Source organism: Salmo salar, chromosome 13 (assembly GCF_965601325.2).
Source record: "Salmo salar chromosome 13, fSalSal1, whole genome shotgun sequence".
Taxonomy (NCBI): Eukaryota; Metazoa; Chordata; class Actinopteri; order Salmoniformes; family Salmonidae; genus Salmo; species Salmo salar.
Genome location: NC_138303.1, coordinates 97,275,022 through 97,298,741, shown reverse-complemented (window position 1 = coordinate 97,298,741; position 23,720 = coordinate 97,275,022).

The window sequence follows — 23,720 nt, the reverse complement described above, 5'->3', positions numbered from 1 at the left end:
GCGTCGTCCTCTCCCTCAACCTGTCATAGTCACTGGAGAGGGATTGACCAATGTGGTAATGGTGAGATGCATGGTCTCAGCTACTTCACCACAGACCCTGATGAGACTGCAGATGAGACTGCATTTGAAACATAGACATAGTTAGAGGACGCAACATTTTATCTGTCACATTATGATGGGCAGTGCCATTGAGGCCATCTTCATTTTGAAGTAGTCTGCTTCTGTGAGTTTGTAAACAAACTGGATGGGTGCGTACTGCCACCTGGAGTGTGTTGGTTGAACAGGTACAAATTCAAGGTTGGCAATTTACTGCCACTTACAGTTATGGAACGTTGGCTCACGAGTAAAATTCATTGTCTGATCCCTCCTGATAACCTGAATAGTATTATGTGATCCTTCCTTAACCCATAGGAAGTCCAACCTAGTTGACTGCTTAAAAATTGTGAAAGTCCTTCATGGCGCTGACCATGCTAAAATGGGATTTTGGACACTAGAGTCCTCTATCTATCTCTATGATTTGAACTGTAGGGCGACCCAGCCCCCGAAGTGACTCTTATCAACACGCTATGCAAAAGCTTTTATTGTCTTCTCAGGAATTCAGCATTCACTGTGTTGCTCTTACCAACCACCATTGTCAAACCTCTGAGAAGCAGAGGTTATGTTGTCTTTACAGGTCTCTAGGTATGATATCTGATTGGAGGTTAACTTTACAGTAATGCTATTGGTCAACAACTCAGATTTTGAATAAAACCACTCAGACGTTATAAAGGGTCTTAGATTTATTGTCTCTTTCTCTTTTTTGTTTATAAACTGAGCTGGTGAGGTACCTACACTCTTTTTTCCATCTCCCTCTCCCATGAGCCATGTTTTTTTGTCTCTCTCTCCCTCTCTGATCATGCTTAGATTAATGCATTGTATTGCTTGTTAATGCTTTGTACGTCAGGATTTCGTTAATGAGGCCCTTTATCGACCTCCCCAGAGTCAGAAGAACATACCATTTTTATGTCTTGAAGGAAGTTGCTAACTAGCGTTAGCGCAATGACTGGAAGTCTATGGGTCAAATACATCATGTTAAAAATGTCAAATATTTTGTCTGGTACAGTAAAACCAACGGAATTGTCTCAAAAGAGCAAACTCCAAGCTAAATCAAGCACACATTTAATACAGTATTTTGCCCAGGTCTGAGAGGCAGAAAGGAGGTCTGGGCAGGAAGTTCCGTGTGTGTGTGTGTGTGTGTGTGAGGCGTGTGTCTGTCCCTGTCAACGCCGGTGCTCTGTATCTCTGCCCCCACAGGAGCAATTACAGGGGTGAGTCCCAGAGGAGGGTGAGTCTCACAGCAGCCTAACCCAGAACAGAGGCCTTCGCCCTGGGGAGGAGGAACAAGGAAACAGGGAAATGCCCTTACATGGGCAACCCTGGAGAAAGCCCAGAACAGTGACCTGGCATGACAGAAAAATGTGTGGGGAAATGTTGATGCTGTTGTGGATTTTCCTTTCTAAACATGTTGTTTAGAGTCTTGTCCTGGACAGTAATTCTATATTTTTCAGGACATCCTCCATGTTTTGCCCTTTACTGCAAACTTTGTAGTGCACATTTGTGTGTAGCCTATGATCCTTTCCATAAGCAGATGCTTATTCGTACTCTGTCACCTTAGTCTTCTAATGGGTGTTGATAGTAGGCTACTGTGCATTACAGATGATATTTGAGTGCTTCATTCTTTGAGTGCCCAGCTATATCTGTCTGTCTGTACCTTACTGTGCCAGAGTACGTGACTGTCTCACCTCACTGTTTTTTCCTCCACCAAACTGTTCCAAATGATACCTAGAAAGGTCCTCTCAAGTGTTTCAGTTATAGAAACTGCCAAACCCACATAACTTAGTCCAACTGACAACAATAATATTTTGATAACATACATGCTAGAATGGTTTAGATGGCAGATAAATCATATTTTTATGTAAACAAGTGATTTGATTGGACATGATGTCAGCTTCCTGACTGTGTAGTCATATAGAACGCCATACAGAGTCACTGGAAATAATATTTGATACGCGAATATATCAACATTTTATAAAATAGGGAATACTACATTTGACCATTATAACTGATATTATTGAGAAGAAACCGTACCAGTGTGTTTCAGCTGTAATATTTTCATTGATATATTTCTGTGCATCTATTTATTAATCTTGTTAATACATTCCTCATTAAATTCCATATTGTGACATGTACATTTCTGTTTTATAAGTATATTCTTTAATTCTACTAATGTCTTGTCATCCTAAAGTGATGACCCAAAGCATTGCAAGACTTTGTAGAAGGTCCTAATAAATACAATATGCAATTCACAGTTTTTTGGCACGCTGTTACAGTAATAAAAACTAAACTTAGAATGTTGAAGTTCAAGTATAGGAACTTCTGTCCTTTCTTTGGATTTTATAGTTTATTTTGTATTTTATTTGATGCTATACTGGTTTCACAAAGTAACTATTTTCAATGGCACTGGTTTCTAACAGCATTTTATTCCATTTCCTGACAAGTTTGCGGATCTCATAAAACGTCTGTTTCAGAACGTTTATTAGACTTGAGAGTGGGAGGAAAGGGATGGGGTTTTCAAGAACTACAAAAAAACAGCTGTACACTATAGATTCATTCCCTATTCTATACACTCCATCTTAACTGTTTATATACTGTAGAGTGAGGGTCCTGGTGATTATTTATTGCAGCCCAAAAACTCAATGAAATAGAATTGCAAGCCCCTGGCCACCATTTCACCCCCTTCTTAAAGGCGCAATCTGCAGCTGCTACATCCATTTTTGGATTTATAAATTAATGATTTATTCCCATTGATTCTTGAAGAATAGAGCTCATAAATGCCTCATGAGCTTAGATGAACTGCCATACCCCATCAGAACCCAAAATATAAGCTTGCTTTACGCCGATGTTCGTAAACAATGTAAATGAAAAACTAACATTGTATAGCCTCAAATGGTTATTCATTGCATCCATAGCTCTTTCTGTTAATTTGAGAGGGTGGTTACATTTCTCCAGGCCCATCCCTCAGCTTTTTACTAAAACATTGCCGGGAGTCCGCTTTGTTATAGTTTCAACTGCGGATTGCCCCAGGAAATAACATTTTCGGTCACTTTCCATGCACTGTACACAAACAACCATAGAAATGACCCTAAACACGATACATATTTGACAATACAGTACCACCAAGCAAAAAGACGATAGAACATTGAACATGGTCTGTATCTATGTGGTGACAGGTCACAGTAGCTTTATAACCAATACATCCATTCTGATTGCAAGCTTAGACATGGATTTTAGCTATTGCTAGTACTGTACCATCAGATGTCAACGTTCTTCCCTGTTGTATGCAATGTGCATAGTAGAGTGTATGAAAATTTGACTGGGGATGCAGTGCCAACAGAGGATAGTATTCACCCATGTTGTGTGGCTTGGGATTATTTAGCCCCACAAGAGAGCAGTGTTTGTCCATGTTGTGTGGTTTGGGATTATTTAGCCCCACAAGAGAGCAGTGTTTGTCCATGTTGTGTGGTTTGGGATTATTTAGCCCCACAAGAGAGCAGTGTTTGTCCATGTTGTGTGGTTTGGGATTATTTAGCCCCACAAGAGAGCAGTGTTTGTCCATGTTGTGTGCCTGTGTCCTTTAACTTTCACCACTGCCCTTCTAGCCCTCTTATCTGCATGAATACCTTAGAGGTAGAGCTGGACGATATGGTCCAAAATCTATATCACGATAAATGTACAAAATTATCACAATAATTATAAATTGAACGATAAGTTTATAACATTAGTGTGCATCAGTTACTTTTTTATATTACCCTTAAAACTACTACTATTACTTTGAATGTTGTAGCTATCAATTGTCCCATTAGCAATAGCCCATAACAGCAGACTTATTTATTATCTAACTTATAATTCCTCTAGTAAAAGCTATTTATCATTATTATTGATATCAGTAATAAGTTCTCGATAAATGATCAAATCCGTCGGTATCAGTTCAGCCCAGCGCACCCCACACCAACAGGACTGAGCATCAATTGAGCTCAATTACACATCTTGTAGTGACGAAGGCATGTGGCCACCGCAATGTCTCAAAGGTGCCCTCTGTAGCCATACTTTCATTTCCTGTGGTGGCATTTCTGAATGACATTAATCATCACAGATCTACATAGCAAAACAAACATAAAGTTTTTTTGATTAACACCTGTTCCTCTTCTTCACACACACACACACACACACACACACACACACACACACACACACACACACACACACACACACACACACACACACACAATTTTGTATTGCTATCCTTGTGGGGACCAAAGAATAGATTCGCATCCAAAATCCTATGTTCCCTAACCCCTAAACCTAAATCTAACCCTTAACCTAACCATAACCCGTACCTTAGCCCTAAGCCTAACCTTAACCCCAGGGCCATACTAAACCCTAACTCCTAACCCTAACCTTAATTGTAACCCTAATTGTAACCCTAACCCTAACCCCTAAGCCTAAAATAGCATTTTTCCCCTTAGGGACCGGAAAAATGTCCCCACTTGTCCGAATTTTCCTTGTTTTACTATCCTTGTGAGGACTTCTGGTACCAACAAGGATAGTTAAACAAGAACACACACACAAACAACAGTTGTTTTATTAACACCTGTTCCTTTTATTCTTAGATTTTGCAAAGAGGGCCTTATAGATACAAATTGCAAAGCAGGTTATAAACTACTGTTGGAGAGAAGAGATTCCATTTACATTTTTTTACTTTCACCGTTTGGTTCTTTTGTTGTCTGGTATACAAATCTTGTTCCACTGAAATTTCAGTGTGGCTTTTTCATTGTAGCTATAGTTGCATTTTCCCCACTCTCTGTTACTTTCACACCCATTGCTCGCTGAGGTCGGTACTGTGTCAGCCATTGTTTGGTGAAAGTTAGATAAGTCTCCATAGCAGTGTGGCTTCCGGCTCTATGTGTAATTATAGTCTCTGCTCTCTGAGATGCGGGGGAAGATTGAAGCAGAGTCAGAGTTGCCATCACAACATGTGGGAGTTTCACTGTTAGGGAAGCATCACACCCACTCCCTATCACAAAACGCCATATCTCTTTAGCTGAGTGTAAGTATGGCTAAACGTAGTAAGTTCGATAAACTGGGCATGTTTGCTTTAACTTAATTACTTTCAATTAACAATGCAGAAAAAAAGTTGCAATGCAAAAAACTCAAAGTTAAAAAACAAAGAGTATTAGTAATAGACTGATACATGAGATATTTTGGCCTGAAAGTTTTGAAATAAACATTGACAGACCACTGCACATAGATGACGTGGTCTTTTATATCAACTAGAGCCCATTTTTGAGACTGAACTTTCGTAGAGCTAAAAGGGGAACTGAGCAGCTACTGCTGTTGTGCACTCAAGCATCTAGGGAAAGGAAACAGACCATAGAGACACTACTGCTTTAGGCAAATGTAGCTATCTAAGTATTTCAAGAGGACTGGAAGTACAGTTGACAAAATATTGTAGTATGGTGCATCTTGAAAATGCAGCAGTTAGCCCATTTTGCATGCTCTGGTAGCTAAGTAGTAATCTCAGGATTGCCAGTAGCTAGACTTTTCTGTTTAGTTTCTTGGAACTCACTCAACCGAAGCAGTTGGCATAACTTACAGTATATACAATGTAACAATAATTTAACAGCAGAGATATGGCCCTGTGACAGTCAAATATTTTCCTTACACTTTGGGACTAGTTTATGTTACAAACATTAGCAATGCCTAAGAGATCTGAGCTGAGAGACCTGAGTCAGCCATATAAACTATACAGCTTGAAAGCTTGAATTTGACCTTTGAATGTACAATGCGGAAGTGCCTGTTTGCATGCTTGCATAAACTAACCACAGGGTAATTTACCTTAAAGACAACAGCATGCTTGGGCTCAGAGTCACAGTATGTCACATAGGAAGTGTAAAGGGTTGGTGTCTGTGTCCCATCTGCCCTGGTGGAAACATTTCGGTCTGTGTGACATCCCCCACCCACCAGAATGATCTTCATTCAGTCTAGTGCTGTATAAAAATAGATAATAATTTACCAGCATAACTCTGACAGTGTGTCACTCAGAGTTATGCTGGTAGAATGGCTGAGTGGGATGATGACCACAAAAGCAAACTCTTCATTCATCTTGTGTCATCTTCAAGAAAGGCAATCAAAACATGGAATAACAATACTCAGTTCAGGAGGAAGGTATTGTTGTGATCCTCACAATGAAATGAAACTCATGAAGATAAAAATAGCCTTAGTGTTAAATGAGGTGAGGAAAGATTACATAACTTAATACATTAGTGTGATTGTGATTGTTTGATGAAGAGATAACATATTTTTGACATAACTTAACAACTTAAGTAGAGAATTGCTATTCTCAAACTCTAAACTTTGATAGAAGCCCAGATATTACTTCAAGATCAGGTTGAGATATGTACAGTATTTAGCTCAGCATGGCGCTTGCAACACCAGGATAGTGGGTTCATATCCCAGGACCACACGTAAAATGAATGCACACATGACTGTAAATTGCTTTGGATAAAAGCATTTGCTACATGGCATATATTATTATTATGCCACAGGGCCTTCCCTGTGGCTCAGTTGGTAGAGCATGGTGTTTGCAACGCCAGGGTTGTGGGTTTGATTCCCACGGGGGGCCAGTACAAAAAATAAATAAAAGAAAATAATAATATGTATGAAATGAAATGTATGCACTCATTACTTACTGTAAGTGGCTCTGGATAAGAGCATCTGCTAAATGATGTAAATGTATGTATTATTATTTATTATAATGCGCTGCTAAGAAAAAAGGTTGAAACTTATTATTTTGTCTGCCTCTATGTAAGAGTAATGTAATACCACTCATTGTCTGATTACATGTTACAAGGCCCTTCTCTGATTACATTCCACAGGGCAAAAACTGGTTGACTCAACGTTGTTTCCACGTCATTTCAACCCCCAAAATCAATGTGATGACGTTGAATCAACGTGGAAAACTGACTGGATTTGCAAAAAGTAATCAACATAAGGGCATTTCATATTTTTTTCACCCAACTTTTAACCTAAATCTAATGACATGGTGAAATTTGTGGTTGATTTCACGTTGAATTCATGTTCGTCGACAACTCAACTAAATGTAAATCAAACTAGACCTTGAACTGACGTCTGTGCCCAGTGGGATGTTACAAGGCCCTTCTCAAGTATGCATTTGTGGACATAAGTATGACCCATTTTGGGCCACCACCTCTCTGTAGTCCTCTGGGCCCAGTTTTTCAAAATGCATCTAACAGGATTTTTGGCTATCAATTATGATTAAATGCATAGAAATTGAATGAATAGAACAGACAAGTCATTGACTTGAATGGGGACTCTCATTCTATTAATTATATTTCTATGCATTTAAACCTATTCAATAGCCTGAAATCCAGATCCATAACTTTTGAAAAACTGGGCCCTGATGTTCCAGCTTAATACATTACCATTTTAAACATGCTCTTCAAATGCCAACCAAGTGCACACACAGCCACATTGTTTCAATCATGCATGTCATATTGTGGGCATTTCAGTGAAGGGACAGGCAATACTTCGCAATGATTGTCATTCATTTTTATCATAGGATACTCTAACGATAATAAAATGATATGCAGGAGTAATTTATTGAAATAATCAAAGGAGCTGCTGGTACTTTCCTGCTTCTATGTGATGGACTATATATACTGACTGAAACCAGGAACTAAAATAATCATGAAAAACAAACCCTGACGCAAAAGAAATGTTGGTCTCACTCTCTCCCAACCCGCAAGTGGATAGCTAGTGGATACTGTTACTGTTAGAAGGTAAAGCATTAGAATTATCGACAGCGAGAATGAATGGTGTTAGTCAAAGGACAATTGAGGACCGGACAAATATAATAGATCTATGTATTTTTTGACGAGTATTGCCTGTCTGATTTGAACCCGTTTCACAGTTACAAAATGAAAGAATAAAAAGTTCGTAAAACAAAAAAATCCCCCCAAAGACATCAGAATGTTGTTAGGAACACTAGTATTTACACACGTTGCTAGGGATTAGCTTTCAAAAAACGGAATAGTCCAACGGAAGACAGAAGTGAAATATAATACATTTTATCTTACTCTGTCGATTGTAGAACATAAATTAAACAGACTTTCCAAACGTGAGTCTGTTGTAGACCAACTTCCACTCTGCTTACCTCAAAATAAAAGTTGTGCACGTGCGAAATACCTGTACAAAAAAAAGCATTAACTTTTATTTTTACATAACGTAAGCATAGAGGAAATAAACTCGTTGAGGAGCTACATGGGTCTACAGACACCCGTTTAGAAATCCTTTTTAATTCAATCTTCCATTAGATGTTTTTTCCCCTCAAATCCCCCCCTGCATAATGACCAATCCTATAATTTGATTAATGTTCTGGCTTTCGGCAGACTATTCTTTTTTTAAAGCTAATTCCCAGCAATGCTAGTAAATAAATAGTAGCGTTGATAAAAGTAGCGAGTAATCTCCCATTGCAATTCAACAGCTCAGACACGAGAGGTATGTTGCAGGGTCTACAGTCAATCACGGACTACAAAAAGAAAACCAGCCCCATCGCGGACCCCGATGTCTTGCTCCCAGACAAGCTAAACAACTTATTTGCTCGCTTTGAGGACAATATAGTGCCACCGACACGGCCCGCTACCAAAACCTGCGGGCTCTCCTTCACCGCAGCCAATGTGAGAAAAACATTTAAACGTGTTAACCCTCGCAAGGCTGCCGGCCCAAACGGCATCCCTAGCCGCGTCCTCAGAGCATGCGCAGACCAGCTGGCTGGTGTGTTTACGGACATATTCAATCAATCCCTATCCCAGTCTGTTGTCCCCACATGCTTCAAGAGGGCCACCATTGTTCCTGTTCCCAAGAAAGCTAAGGTAACTGAACTAAACGACTATCGCCCCGTTGCACTCACTTCCATCATCATGAAGTGCTTTGAGAGACTAGTCAAGGATCATATCACCTCAACCCTACCTGACACCCTAGACTCACTCCAATTTTCTTACCGCTCGAATAGGTCCACAGACGACGCAATCACAATCACACTGCACACTGCCCTATCCCATCTGGACAAGAGGAATACCTATGTAATAATTCTGTTCATCGACTACAGCTCAGCATTTAACACCATAGTACCCTCCAAACTCGTCATTAAGCTCGAGAGCCTGGGTCTTGCCCCGCCCTGTGCAACTGGGTCCTGGACTTTCTGACGGACCGCCCCCAGGTGGTGAGGGTAGGAAACAACATCTCCACCCCGCTGATCCTCAACACTGGGGCCCCACAAGGGTGCGTTCTCAGCCCTCTCCTGTACTCCCTGTTCACCCATGACTGCATGGCCATGGATGCCTCTAACTCAATCATCAAGTTTGCAGACAACACTACAGTGGTAGGCTTGATTACCAACAACGACGAGACGGCCTACAGGGAGGAGGTGAGGGCCCTCGGTATGTGGTGTCAGGAAAATAACCTCACACTCAACATCAACAAAACAAAGGAGATGATCGTGGACTTCAGGAAACAGCAGAGGGAGCACCCCCCCTATCCACATCGACGGGACAGTAGTGGAGAAGGTGAAAAGATTTAAGTTCCTCGGCGTACACATCACGGACAAACTGAAATGGTCCACCCACCCAGACAGCGTGGTGAAGAAGGCGCAACAGCGCCTCTTCAACCTCAGGAGGCTGAAGAAATTTGGTTTGTCACCAAAAACACTCACAAATTTTTACAGATGCACAATCGAGAGCATCCTGTCGGGCTGTATCACCGCCTGGTACGGCAACTGCTCCGCCCATAACCGGAAGGCTCTCCAGAGGGTAGTGAGGTCTGCACAACACATCACCGGGGGCAAACTACCTGCCCTCCAGGACACCTACACCACCCATGTCACAGGAAGGCCAAAAAGATCATCAAGGACAACAACCACCTGAGCCACTGCCTGTTCACCCCGCTAACATCCAGAAGGCCAGGTCAGTACAAGTGCATCAAAGCTGGGACCGAGAGACTGAAAAACAGCTTCTATCTCAAGGCCATCAGACTGTTAAACAGCCATCACTAACATTGAGTGGCTGCTGCCAACATACGGACTCACATCTCTAGCCACTTTAATAATTAAAAATTGGATGTAACAAATGTATCACTATTCACTTTAAACAATGTCACTTTATATAATGTTTACATACCCTACATTACTCATCTAATATGTATATACTGTACTCTATACCATCTACTGCATCTTGCCTATGCCGTTTGGCCATCGCTCATCCATATATTTATATGCACATATTCTTATTCATTCTTTTTAGTTGTTGTGAAATTGTTAGATTACTTGTTAGATTTTACTGCACGGTCAGAACTAGAAGCACAAGCATTTTGCTACACTCGCACTAACATCTGCTGAGACCAATAAAATTTGATTTGATATGATTTACACCAGAGCAGAGGTCAGTGTTCTTGGTGGATTCAGGACTGTAAATAAATGCAGAGTTGCAGACATTGCAATACATTTTTTACTTGGAGATGGTGTGACATGATACATGTACAGTACAACAAGTAAGACATTAATTTTAGACTATATTCAACTTCTCCATTCTCACAGCTCTATCTCAACCTGCACAGTATCTGTGTCACATGTCGCCCTCCCTAGTTTTTCCCCCAATTGGAGACCAGCCTTTTTTGTGTGTATTTCATGTTTATTTAGAGTTTGCAGCGACTTTTCATTTAGAAATTGCATGCTTTTTTACTTTGTATGGTTTACCTTGGTTTGCTGTGTTTCTCTTCCTTGTTTGCATAATTATATATTTTTGACTCCTCCCCCTTGGCTGGTCTCCTTGGAGACGATGATTGGCCCAGGTCTGCAACACCTGGGCCTCATTGACCTAAAGAGCTACCTGCTTAGTTAAAGTGGAGCTCCCAGCTCACTTCTGGACCGCTGGGAGTACAGGGCTTAGCATGTCTGTTGTGGAGGTGGAAAGAAGATTTTGGCTTGGGAAAGTTGAATATTTTTGCTAGTTGGGTAATTGCATATGGGAGGAGAATTGGAGGGGAAGAGAGAGGAGGTTGGAAAGACTGAGGGAGCCAGAGGATAGGTTTTTAATCTGTTGAAGCTAGCAATAACAAGGGACAGAGTATGTTGAGGAACATTGGTGTCAAGTTCAAACAGAGTGAGCTGGATGCGAGTTCGAGTTCTTGAGGTGAAATGGAAGGGTTAGAAGGTGTTGAGCTCAGAACCCGAGAAACTTTTTTGGTCCAGTGGGAGTGACATTTTGAAGGGGATGTAACCAGGCCTTTTGGCTGATCCATGGGTGGTTTCAGGTTGGTTGGAAAAGATGGTGGGTGCTGTTGAGCTGGTGAAGGTAACCCGAATTGAACTTGTGATGTTTGTTTCTTCATATCAGAAGGTACACATGCTCTGTGTGATGCAACTTGGGGAAAGAGCTGTATCTTGCTTTGCGCTTAGTTACAGGGCACCATTTTGAAAGGAGTGATCTCTTGGTTAGCGTTTAAGTGTGGAGCAATTTAAGTTGAAGATTCCTAGTGTTTGTGACGCTTGCCATTTGGTGCGACTTTACACTCTTTATCTGACAAAGTAATGTTAGGATATGAGTTATGCTGTTAAAGCGTTTGTGCCAAATACACTGGTGTTATAGGTTTTGTGCAGTGGTGTGTAGTACTTTAAAGTATTTTTTTCTTAAGTAGTTTTTGGGGGTATCTGTACTTTACATTTTGTACAACTTTTACAAAACTACATTCCTAAAGAAAACAATTTACTCTTTATTCCATTCATTTTCCCTGATTCTCAAGTCCTTGTTACATTTGTAATGTTTAGCAGGACAGGAAAATGGTCCAATTCACACACTTATCAAGAGAACATCCCTGGTCGTCACGACTGTTTCTGCTCTGGTGGACTCACTAAACATAAATGCTTCGGTTGTAAATGATGTTGGAGTGTCGCTGGCTATCCCATAAATAAACACAGTGCTGTCTGGTTTACTTAATATATGGAATTTGAAGTGATTGTTACTACTGATACATTAAGTATTTCATTTTAAATATACTTAAGACTTTTACTCGTGTTTTACTGGGTGACTCACTTTTACTTGAGTCATTTTCTATTAAAGTATCTTTGTTTACTCAACTATGACAATTGGGTGCTTTTTCCACCACCGGTGTCATGTTTATGGGCATGTTGCAGTGTGTAGGAGGGAGATTCCAAGATGTGGGTAGTGTGAAGGAGGACTTAGGACAAAGGAATGTGTAGTTGGGGGAAGAAAAATATAGTGTCAACTGTAGGGGTGCCCATGCATGTTACTGGGAATTGGCGGTGTGCGATTTGAGTGGCAGGTTAAGGTGGTCGGAGTAATGCAGATGTCCTATGCGGAGTCAATGAGGGTGGATCAGGGGTGAGGGATTGAGAGGATCCCTGTGAGTAGATCTGTCCCAGAACAGAGGGATAGGCTAATGAGTATACTGTATGTTTCAGTAAGGTTGGCTTCTTAGTGTTCATAGCAATGGTTATGAACTGTACTGCAGAGATGGAAAATATATGTTGTGGTGGCAGCTGCAGCAGGGTATGAGATTTGACTTCAGAAGAGTTACAGGGTGTGTTGAGTGGTAGTGTCCTGTCCTCTCAGGTCGTTGGCCTGGGGTAAGACCGGATAGGGTTAAAGTAGTGGAATAAGGTGGTGGGTTTTAATTAGTATAGGGTTAGTCGGAAGGGTAATTAAAAATGTTATTTTTCCCATTTCCCCTTTTTCAGTTTTGTGTCAAAGTGTAATGGATTTATACTATAGTTTAGTTTGGTGCGGTATTGAAACATAATGGATGTCAACTACTGTTAAACTCCACCGAAGAAGATGACTTCTGGACTGCTGCTGAAGGATTAAGTATTATGTATGGTACGACGTGCGCACACCCAAGCAAAGCAGGCAGTCACCAGGCACCAAAGAGCAATAAAACAGCGCTTTGAAAAGGCACACACAGTGAAGAAGCAGATAATCCAAGTGTCAGACTGGGTGTGAGCCCGTCGGCCTCAGTGGTTAAGAAAATTGACTTATTCTGGTTGGACCCCTTGCATGTCAGTCGATAACTGGGACCCGCCAACTTCTTGCTGAGCAATGGATCACACTGGTACGCCAGCCGCATCAGAAAAGTCACTGCCCCTCATGGAATATAAATGCCCACTCCATTCTCACGGGCCAGTACAACATGGACATACAGGCCAGAGACATGATAGACCTCCTCCACCACTACCACCTGTGGCCCAGCCTCTGTGAGCTCCCCAAGGGCCAGAGCCACAAGCGGTGGCAGCTGAAGATTGGCATATGAGGGCACAGACTTGCTCATCTGGAGGACTACCTAACCTACTTTCGTATTTAGGTTCCGTTAGGTGTTTTAGCCCAGGGTTTTCAAAACTCAGATCTCTTCCCTTTTACCACATTTTTATACATTACAGCCTTATTCTAAATGATTTATTTTTTTAAAATCATAATCAATCTACACACAATACCCCATTAAAAATGATGGGGTATTGTGTGTAGATTGATGAGGGAAAACAACTATTTAATTACTTTTAGAATAAGGCTGTAACATAACAAAATGTGGAAAAAGTCAAGGGGTCTGAATACTTTCCAAATGCACTGTATGGTACCAGTCCAAGGTTTTGGAAAGGGAGGGGTGGGGGGGATGTTATTTATGGGATGTGCTGTACTTCGTACTGTACGTTATGGACAGTGTGCTGCTTTATGTACGAATGGGTGATCAGAATGAATGGTGCATGTAATTAAATGTAAGAGTTATGTACAATATGAAACCGGGCAGATTTGCATTCTCCTACAGTAGGACTACCGCCGAACTGCTGCCGCCACAGCCTCAACGGTCACCGGGATCACGTCACACACAGCCGCCGATTACCTTGCAGCCAGAGAGGGACCAAACATGTGTGGTTGAATACGTCTGTTCAGAATGGCTCCCTGCTCATACATGTTTTCCTCTCCCCCCTCTGTCGCCTGCACTGAACCAGACCACGGGCTGGGTGCCACAGACATAATATTATATAATATAATATAATATAATATAATATATATATATTATAATATATATATATATATATAAAACGTTTATTTAACTAGGCAAGTACACGCTTGATGACAACGGACGACGAGGAGCGACTGCCAAATGATTCTCGACAAAAGGAGGAACCAATGGCAGATGAGCAACGACAAAGGGTGGTGGCAGTGGATATCTTGGACAATCCTCCAGCAGAATGGACATTATCTCTGGGACTGAGTTTGGGTTGTGATTGTGTACACCTGAGGTTTTTGAAGTAAAAACCGCTAAACGTTTAAGCCTTGTCTGTGTGGTGGCCTGGGATCTAGAACCTGAACTAAAGAGCAATGCAAGTTACTTTCTCTACCTACATGACAGTTAAGAAGAAACATTTTGATAAGTATTTTGTGTGTGTAAATTGTCTTCCATTATGTTCTTTCTTCCTTATTTCAGTGGCATTTCTGTTTCCCAACTCTCCCCAGTGAGACTTTCAATGTGCCTTGGTGGGCGTGGTTGATTGGCTTGCGTGGTTTGATTGTCAGGGGGTGTAAAAAGCCACCAGGAGAAGTCAGTCAGTCAGTGATACACAAACTACACTAGGACGCACCGGCTGTTAGAGACAACACAACCTGGAAGTTGCCGAACTGACAAGGTAGTTCAAGTAGTTCCTCTCAGGTCTGTCTGGTGACGTGATGCACATTAATCTGTTTTCCATGCTAGTACTCTGCCTGTTCTGTTCTCGCAGGAGTCACCATGGTGAGTCTCACCCTCTTTCACAAGCAGCTTTCTCTCAGCATTGTCTCAGACAGCTACTAAAAGCAAATGGGGGAGATAGTAACAGCAAAGCTACTGCCATATACAGTGGGTGTCATAAGTATTCACCCCTTGATTTTTGTTCACATTTTGTTGCTACAAAGTGGGATTGAAATGAATTTAACTGTGATTATTGCACACCTGGATTCTGCAATATTTGCCCATTACTCTTTTCAAAATTCTTTAAGCTCTGTCAAGGTGTTGGGGATCATGGCTAGACAGCAATTTAAGTCTTGACATAGATTTTCAAGCAGATTTAAGTCAAAACTGTGATTTGGCCACTCTGGAAATTAGCTGTCTTCTTGGTAAGCAACTCCGGTGTAGATTTGGTCTTGTGTTGTAGGTTATTTTAATTCCTCTCCCAGTGTCTGGTGTAAAGCAGACTGAATCAGGTTTTCCTCTAGGATTTTGCCTGTGCTTGGTGCATCTTTTTATCCTGAAAAACTCCCCAGGCTTTGCCAACGTCAAGCATACCCATACCATGATGTAGCCACCACCATGCTTGTAAATACGGAGCCAGTTACTCAGTGAAGTGTTTTGTTGGATTTGCCCCAAATATAACGCTTTGCATTTAGGCCAAAATGTTTACTTTAGTGCCTTGTTGCATATAGAATGCATGTTTTAGAATATTTTTATTCTGTATATTTCTATATTATTTTCACTCTGTCATTTAGGTCATTATTGTGGAGTAACTACAATGTTGTTGATCAATCCACAGTTAATTCCCTTCACAGCCATTGAACTCTGTAACTGTTTTAAAATCTCCAATGACCTCGTGGTAACATCCCTGAGCAGTTTCCTTCCTGTCCTGCAACTCAGTTCAGAAGAATGACTGTCTTTGTGGTGTCTGGGTGGTTTAGTACATCATCCACAGCATCATTATTAATTTGACTATGCTTAAAGAGATATTCATTGTCTGATTTGTTATTGTTACCCATCTACCACTACTGCCCTTCTTTGAGGCTTTCGAAAAACTGCCTTAGTTAGCGAGGTATCTTTGGTCAACTCTGAGTTCAACTTGGGATAACCGGTCATAAGAAAGTGACTGACCTTTTAGACAGATACATTTCTATGGCAACGAATCCTTCAGAACTAACCTGCTCCGGGACTGGCAAACTTACAGCTAACTCCACATAACCTGAATGAAATGACTGGGCCGTGAGTTTAGGACCAATGAAATCAGATTCCAAATATTGCGTCATCATCCACTTCATTTGAAGAAGATGACTTATTTCATATTTTATTAATCACATTATTATTAATTTGTTAACTTTTGTAGAATTTTCTTTTCACTTTGACATTAGAGTATTTTGTGTAGCTCAATAACATAAAAATCACAACTAAATCCATTTCAATCACACTTTGTCGCACAAATACTTATGATACCCACTGTATGGGGACAGCTGACTGGGGGTCTTCATTCTGTTGTTCAGGTTGCTTTCCATTTTGATTGGACTAGGACATTTTTTAAATTATTTTTTAGGAATTCAGTCGAGGTCTCAACTTACTGTTGAGATGGAATAGTAGAATTCACAAGATACAATTTTTAAATTTGATTGTGCGTCAGCAGTTATTCTCTTGTCAGTCACTGACAGCCCATGTCAGCAATTATTTTATAGATTGGTAAATTAGTCTAGCCAGCTATCTAAACTTGTAGTAATCATGGTGGAATTACCGACCCGGGTGCCCCCATTGATTTTGTTAGTCACTCTCACTTAGATATCATAAAACAAACTGCAAACATTTCTCTCCAACCTATGGCAAAATGTGTAGGATTACAGGAAATTTGCTTTAAAACTGAACATTTTTCTCTCCGCCCCATGTCCAAACGAGTAGAACTGCATGAAATAATTCATAAAATTGCTAAATCTTCTCTTCGCCCCATGGTAAAATGTGTTGAATTGCACCCATCTTGCTTTATAAAAGTACAATATTTTCTCTACGCCCCATTGCAAAATGTGTAGAATTGCAGGAAATTCTTTAAAAAGTATGTTTTTAAATCTCCGCTGTGAAGGTAGCCCCCTCCTCCCCAAATGTTTTTACTTAGGGCCCCCAAACAGCTAGGGCCGGCTCTGATTGCATGTGTGGGTATGCAGACCCACAAGCCACTTCGGCCCCTCATGATGAGTTCAGATATTTTGTGGCCCCCACCCGATCAAAGTTGCCCATCCCTGACTTAGCTAGGCTATATCTTATCTAATATGAAAAAAGTCCATAGATAACATGAGTCCATAAAGTATTTTACCACTCCAATGACTTTGATACTGTATCAAATTAGATAATTGACTTCAATGGTCATAGTTGTTTGTGGAGTTTAGTGACAAAAGAACGACCACACCAAATTAACTTGATTGTATAATAATAATACATTTTGTTTAACCCTTTCAAGATACCAAAGGACACTTACAGAGTAAGAAATAGAATAAAAAGTAACAAACTTCAACATGTGTCACGGCTGTTTAAAGGATCGGACCAAGGCGCAGCGTGTTTGTAGTTCCACATATTTATTATTATCGTGAAACGTTGCAATACACCAGATATTTCAAAAAAAAAAAAAACGTGACGCAGAGAGAATACACACTACACAAAAATTAACAACCCACAAACACAAGTGGAAAACCCCCCTACATAAATATGATCTCCAATTAGAGACAACAAGAACCGGTTGCCTCAAATTAGAGATCATCCCAACAACCCCAACATAGAAATAGAAACCTAGAAACCCACATAGAAACAGAAAACCACCCAAAAACACCCCCTGTCACGCCCTGACCTACTCTACTATAGAAAATGACAACTTACAAGGGTCAGGACGTGACAGTACCCCCCCCCCCCCAAAGGTGCAGACACCGAATGCAAACAAAAAAACAACAACAAAACAACCACAAAACACAAAGGGAGGGTAGGGAGGGTGACAAATGTCTATGGCGGCTCTTGTGCTAAACCCAGAACCTTACTATCCCTCAGATCCTCCAGCAGTGGAGGTGGCTCAAGTTCAAGGCGTAACCCACGTTCCGTCCGCAGATCCCTCCGCTTCTGTAACACCGGACTGTAGATCATTACCGGAAGCTCTGTGCTGCAGACCGCCGCTGGAGGTTCTAGGCTACAGGCCGCCGCTGGAGGATCCGGGCTGCGGGCCGCCGCTGAAGGTTCCGGGCTGGGGGCCGCCGCTGAAGGCTCCGGGCTGCAGACCGCCGCTGGAAGCTCCGGGCTGCAGACCGCCGCTGGAGGCTCCGGGCTGCAGACCGCCGCTGGAAGCTCCGGGCTGCAGACCGCCGCTGGAGGCTCCGGGCTGCAGACCGCCACTGGAGGCTCCGGGCTGCGGACTGCCGCTGGAGGCTCCGGGCTGGGGAACATAGCAGGAGGCTCCAGGCTGGGGAGCGTCGCTGGAGGCTCCGGGCTGGGGAGCGTCGCTGGAGGCTCCGGGCTGGGGAGCGTCGCTGGAGGCTCCGGGCTGCGGACCGCCGCTGGAGGCTCCGGGCTGCGGACCGCCGCTGGAGGCTCCGGGCTGGGGAACGTAGCAGGAGGCTCCGGGCTGGGGAGCGTCGCTGGAGGCTCCGGGCTGGGGAGCGTCGCTGGAGGCTCCGGGCTGGGGAGCGTCGCTGGAGGCTCCGGGCTGGGGAGCGTCGCTGGAGGCTCCGGGCTGGGGAGCGTCGCTGGAGGCTCCGGGCTGTGGGCCGTCTCAGTAGGTTCCGGACTGTGGGCCGTCTCAATAGGTTCCGGACTGTGGGCCGTCTCAGTAGGTTCCGGACTGAGGAACTGTCGCCGGAAGCTCTGGACGGGGAACTGTCGCCAGAATCTCTGGACGGGGAACTGTTGCCGGAAGCTCTGGACTGGGAATGTGCACTGGAATCCTGATGCGTGGGACTGGCATGGGTGGCACCAGACTGGTAACACGCTCCTCAGGACGAGTGCAGGGAGCAGGAACAGGACACTCCGGACTGGGCATGCGCACTGGAGGTCTGATGCATGGAACTGGCCTAGGTGGCGCCAGACTGGTAACACGCACCTCAGGGCGAGTGCGGGAAGGAGGCACAGGACGTACTGGGCTATGGAGGCGAACTGGAGACCAGGCCTACTCCTTCTTGGCTGAATGACCATCTTAGCCCGACACCGGTGAGGAGCTTGCACCGAGCGCACCGGGCTGTGAGTGCGTATGGGCGATATAGTGCACATCACACCATAACCCAGTGCTTGTTCATTCACTCACTCCTCAGCACGCCCGCTCCGCAGCGCTCTTAACGCCAGCATCTCTCTCCGGAATCTTGTGTCGAACTCCTCGCTCGACTCCCTGACTGGCTCCGGTTTACTCCACAGCTCTCCCCGGTAAGCACGGGAAGTTGGCTCAGGTCTCCCCCCTGACATTGCCAAACTCCCCGTATATCCCCCAAGATTTCTTTGGGGGGGCTGCCTCTCAATTTTGCCTGTTGGTGGATATAGCGCCTCGTAGTATCGTCGCTCCCTTTTTGCTGCTTCAATTTCCTCCCTCGGACGACAACACTCCCCAGCCTACCTCCAGGGTCCTTTCCCATCCAAAATCTCCTCCCAAGTCCATTCCTCCAGCTGATCCCTACCACGCTGCTTGGTCCTTTTGTGGTGGGTTGTTCTGTCACGGCTGTTTAAAGGATCGGACCAAGGCGCAGCGTGTTTGTAGTTCCACATATTTATTATTATCGTGAAACGTTGCAATACACCAAATACTTGAAATAACAAAACAACATAACCGCGACGCAGAGAGAATACACACTACTCACAAATGAACAACCCACAAACACAAGTGGAAAAACCCCTTACATAAATATGATCTCCAATTAGAGACAACGAGAACCGGCTGCCTCAAATTGGAGATCATCCCAACAACCCTAGAAACCCACATAGAAACAGAAACAGAAAAACCACCCAAAAACACCCCCTGTCACGCCCTGACCTACTCTACTATAGAAAATGACATCTTACAAGGGTCAGAAGGTGACAACATGACATTTCTAAAAGCAAAATACAATACAAAAAGGACCATGGCACCCACATTTTCTTTTTAATAGCTTAATTACAGTATAGGCCTATCACAACATTTGATTTTGTATCTAATGTTTATTTATTTATTGATTTTATTTTTATTTCACCTTTATTTAACCAGGTAGGCAAGTTGAGAACAAGTTCTCATTTACAATTGCGACCTGGCCAAGATAAAGCAAAGCAGTTCGACAACATACAAAAACACAGAGTTACACATGGAGTAAAACAACATACAATCAATGATACAGTAAACAAAAATAAGACTATATACAATGTGAGCAAATGATGTGAGATAAGGGAGGTAAAGGCAAAAAAAGGCCATGGTGGCAAAGTAAATAAAGTATAGCAAGTAAAACACTGGAATGGTAGAATTATAATTTGAAGAAAGTTCAAAGTTAAAATATAAATAATATGGTGCAAAGGAGCAAAATAATAAATAAAATAAATAAATACACTAGGGGAAGAGGTAGTAGTTTGGGCTAAATTATAGATGGGCTATGTACAGGTGCAGTGATCTGGGAGCTGCTCTGATAGCTGGTGCTTAAAGCTAGTGAGGGAGATAAGTGTTTCCAGTTTCATAGATTTTTGTAGTTCGTTCCAGTCATTGGCAGCAGAGAACTGGAAGGAGAGACGACCAAAGGAGGAGTTGGCTTTAGGGGTGACCAGAGAGATATACCTGCTGGAGCGCGTGCTACAGGTGGGTGCTGCTATGGTGACCAGTGAGCGGAGATAAGGGGGGACTTTACCTAGCAGGGTCTTGTAGATGACCTGGAGCCAATGTGTTTGGCGACGATTATGAAGCGAAGGCCAGCCAACGAGAGCGTACAGGTCGCAGTGGTGGGTAGTATATGGGGCTTTGGTGACAGAACGGATGGCACTGTGATAGACTGCATCCAGCTTGTTGAGTAGGGTATTGGAGGCTATTTTGTAAATGACATCGCCGAAGTCGAGGATTGGTAGGATGGTCAGTTTTACGAGGGTATGTTTGGCAGCATGAGTGAAGGATGCTTTGTTGCGAAATAGGAAGCCAATTCTAGATTTAACTTTGGATTGGAGATGATTGATGTGAGTCTGGAAGGAGAGTTTACAGTCTAACCAGACACCTAGGTATTTGTAGTTGTCCACAAATTCTAAGTCAGAACCGTCCAGAGAAGTGATGCTGGACAGGCGGGCAGGTGCAGGCAGCGATCGGTTGAAGAGCATGCATTTAGTTTTACTTGTATTTAGGAGCAGTTGGAGACCACGGAAGGAGAGTTGTATGGCATTGAAGCTCGTCTGGAGGGTTGTTAACACAGTGTCCAAAGAAGGGCCAGAAGTATACAGAATGGTGTCGTTTGCGTAGAGGTGGATCAGAGATTCACCAGCAGCAAGAGCGACATCATTGATGTATACAGAGAAAAGAGTTGGCCCAAGAATTGAACCCTGTGGTACCCCCATAGAGACTGCCAGAGGTCCGGACAGCAGGCCCTCCGATTTGACACACTGAACTCTATCAGAGAAGTAGTTGGTGAACCAGGCGACGCAATCGTTTGAGAAACCAAGGCTACTGAGTCTGCCGATGAGGATGTGGTGATTAACAGAGTCAAAAGCTTTGGCCAGGTCAATGAATACGGCAGCACAGTATTGTTTCTTATCGATGGCGGTTACGATGTCGTTTAGGACCTTGAGCGTGGCTGAGGTGCACCCATGACCAGCTCTGAAACCAGATTGCATAGCGGAGAGGGTGCGGTGGGATTCGAAATGGTCGGTAATCTGTTTGTTGACTTGGCTTTCGAAGACCTTAGAAAGGCAGGGTAGGATGGATATAGGTCTGTAGCAATTTGGGTCAAGAGTGTCACCTCCTTTGAAGAGGGGGATGACAGCAGCTGCTTTCCAATCTATGGGAATCTCAGACGACACGAAAGAGAGGTTGAACAGGCTAGTAATAGGGGTTGCAATAATTTCGGCAGATAATTTTAGAAAGAAAGGGTCCAGATTGTCAAGCCCAACTGATTTGTAGGGGTCCAGATTTTGCAGCTCTTTCAGAACATCAGCTGAATGGATTTGGGAGAAGGAGAAATGGGGGAGGCTTGGGCGAGTAGCTGTGGGGGGTGCAGTGCTGTTGAATGCAGTAGGGGTAGTTAGGTGGAAAGCATGGCCAGCCGTAGAAAAATGCTTTTTGAAATTCTCAATTATAGTGGGCTTATCGGTGGTGACAGAGTTTCCTATCCTCAGTGCAGTGGGCAGTTAGGAGGAGGTGTTCTTATTCTCCATGGACTTTACAGTGTCCCAGAACTTTTTAGAGTTTGAGTTGCAGGAAGCAAATTTCTGTTTGAAAAAGCTAGCCTTGGCGTTTCTAACTGCCTGTGTGTATTGGTTTCTAACTTCTCTGAAAAGTTGCATATCGCGGGGGCAGTTCGATGCTAATGCAGAACGCCACAGGATATTTTTGTGTTGGTTAAGGGCAGTCTGTTCTGGGGTGAACCAAGGGCTATATCTGTTCCTGGTTCTACATTTCTTGAAAGGGGCATGCTTATTTAAGATGGTGAGGAAGGCATTTAAAAAAAATAACCAGGCATCCTCTACTGACGGGATGAGGACAATATCTTTCCAGGATACCAGGGCCAGGTCGATTAGAAAGGCTTGCTCGTTGAAATGTTTCAGGGGTTTGACAGTGATGAGTGGAGGTCGTTTGACCTCTGAACCATTACGGGTGCAGGCAATGAGGCAGTGATCGCTGAGATCTTGGGTGAAAACAGCAGAGGTGTATTTAGAGGGCACGTTGGTTAGGATGATATCTATGAGGGTGCCAGTGTTTTCGGCTTTGGGGTTGTACCTGGTGGGTTCATTAATAATTTGTGTGAGATTGAGGGCATCAAGCTTGGATTGTAGGATGGCTGGGGTGTTAAGCATGTCCCAGTTTAGGTCACCTAGTAGCACGAGCTCTGAAGATAGATGGGGGGCAGTCAGTTCACATATGGTGTCCAGAGCACAGCTAGGGGCCGAGGGGGGTCTATAGCAGGCGGCGACGGTGAGAGACTTGTTTTTGGAGAGGTGGATTTTTAAAAGTAGAAGTTCAAATTGTTTGGGTACAGACCTGGATAGCAGGACAGAGCTCTTCCTAAGCCAAGACTTCCTAAGCCAAGATTCAGACACAGCTAGGACATCCGGGTTGGCAGAGTGTGCTAAAGCAGTGAATAAAACAAACTTAGGGAGGAGGCTTCTAATGTTAACATGCATGAAACCAAGGCTATTACGGTTACAGAAGTCATCAAAAGAGAGCGCCTGGGGAGTAGGAGTGGAGCCAGGCACTGCAGGGCCTGGATTCACCTCTACATCCCCAGAGGAGCAGAGAAGAATGAGTATAAGGGTACGGCTAAAAGCTATAAGAATTGGTCGTCTGTGACGTCCAGAATAGAGAGAAAAAGGAGCAGGTTTCTGGGGGCGATAAAATAGCTTCAAGGTATAATGTACAGACAAAGGTATGGTAGGATGTGAATACAGAGGTAAACCTAGGCATTTAGTGATGATGAGAGAGATATTGTCTCTAGAAACATCATTGAAAACAGAAGATGTCATAGCATGTGTGGGTGGAGGAACTGAGAGGTTGGATAAGGTATAATGAGCAGGGCTAGAGGCTCTACAGTGAAATAAGCCAATAAACACTAACCAGAACAGCAATGGACATTGCATATTGACATTGAGGAGAGACATGCTTAGCCGAGTGATCAAAGGGTCCAGTGAGATTCAGACAG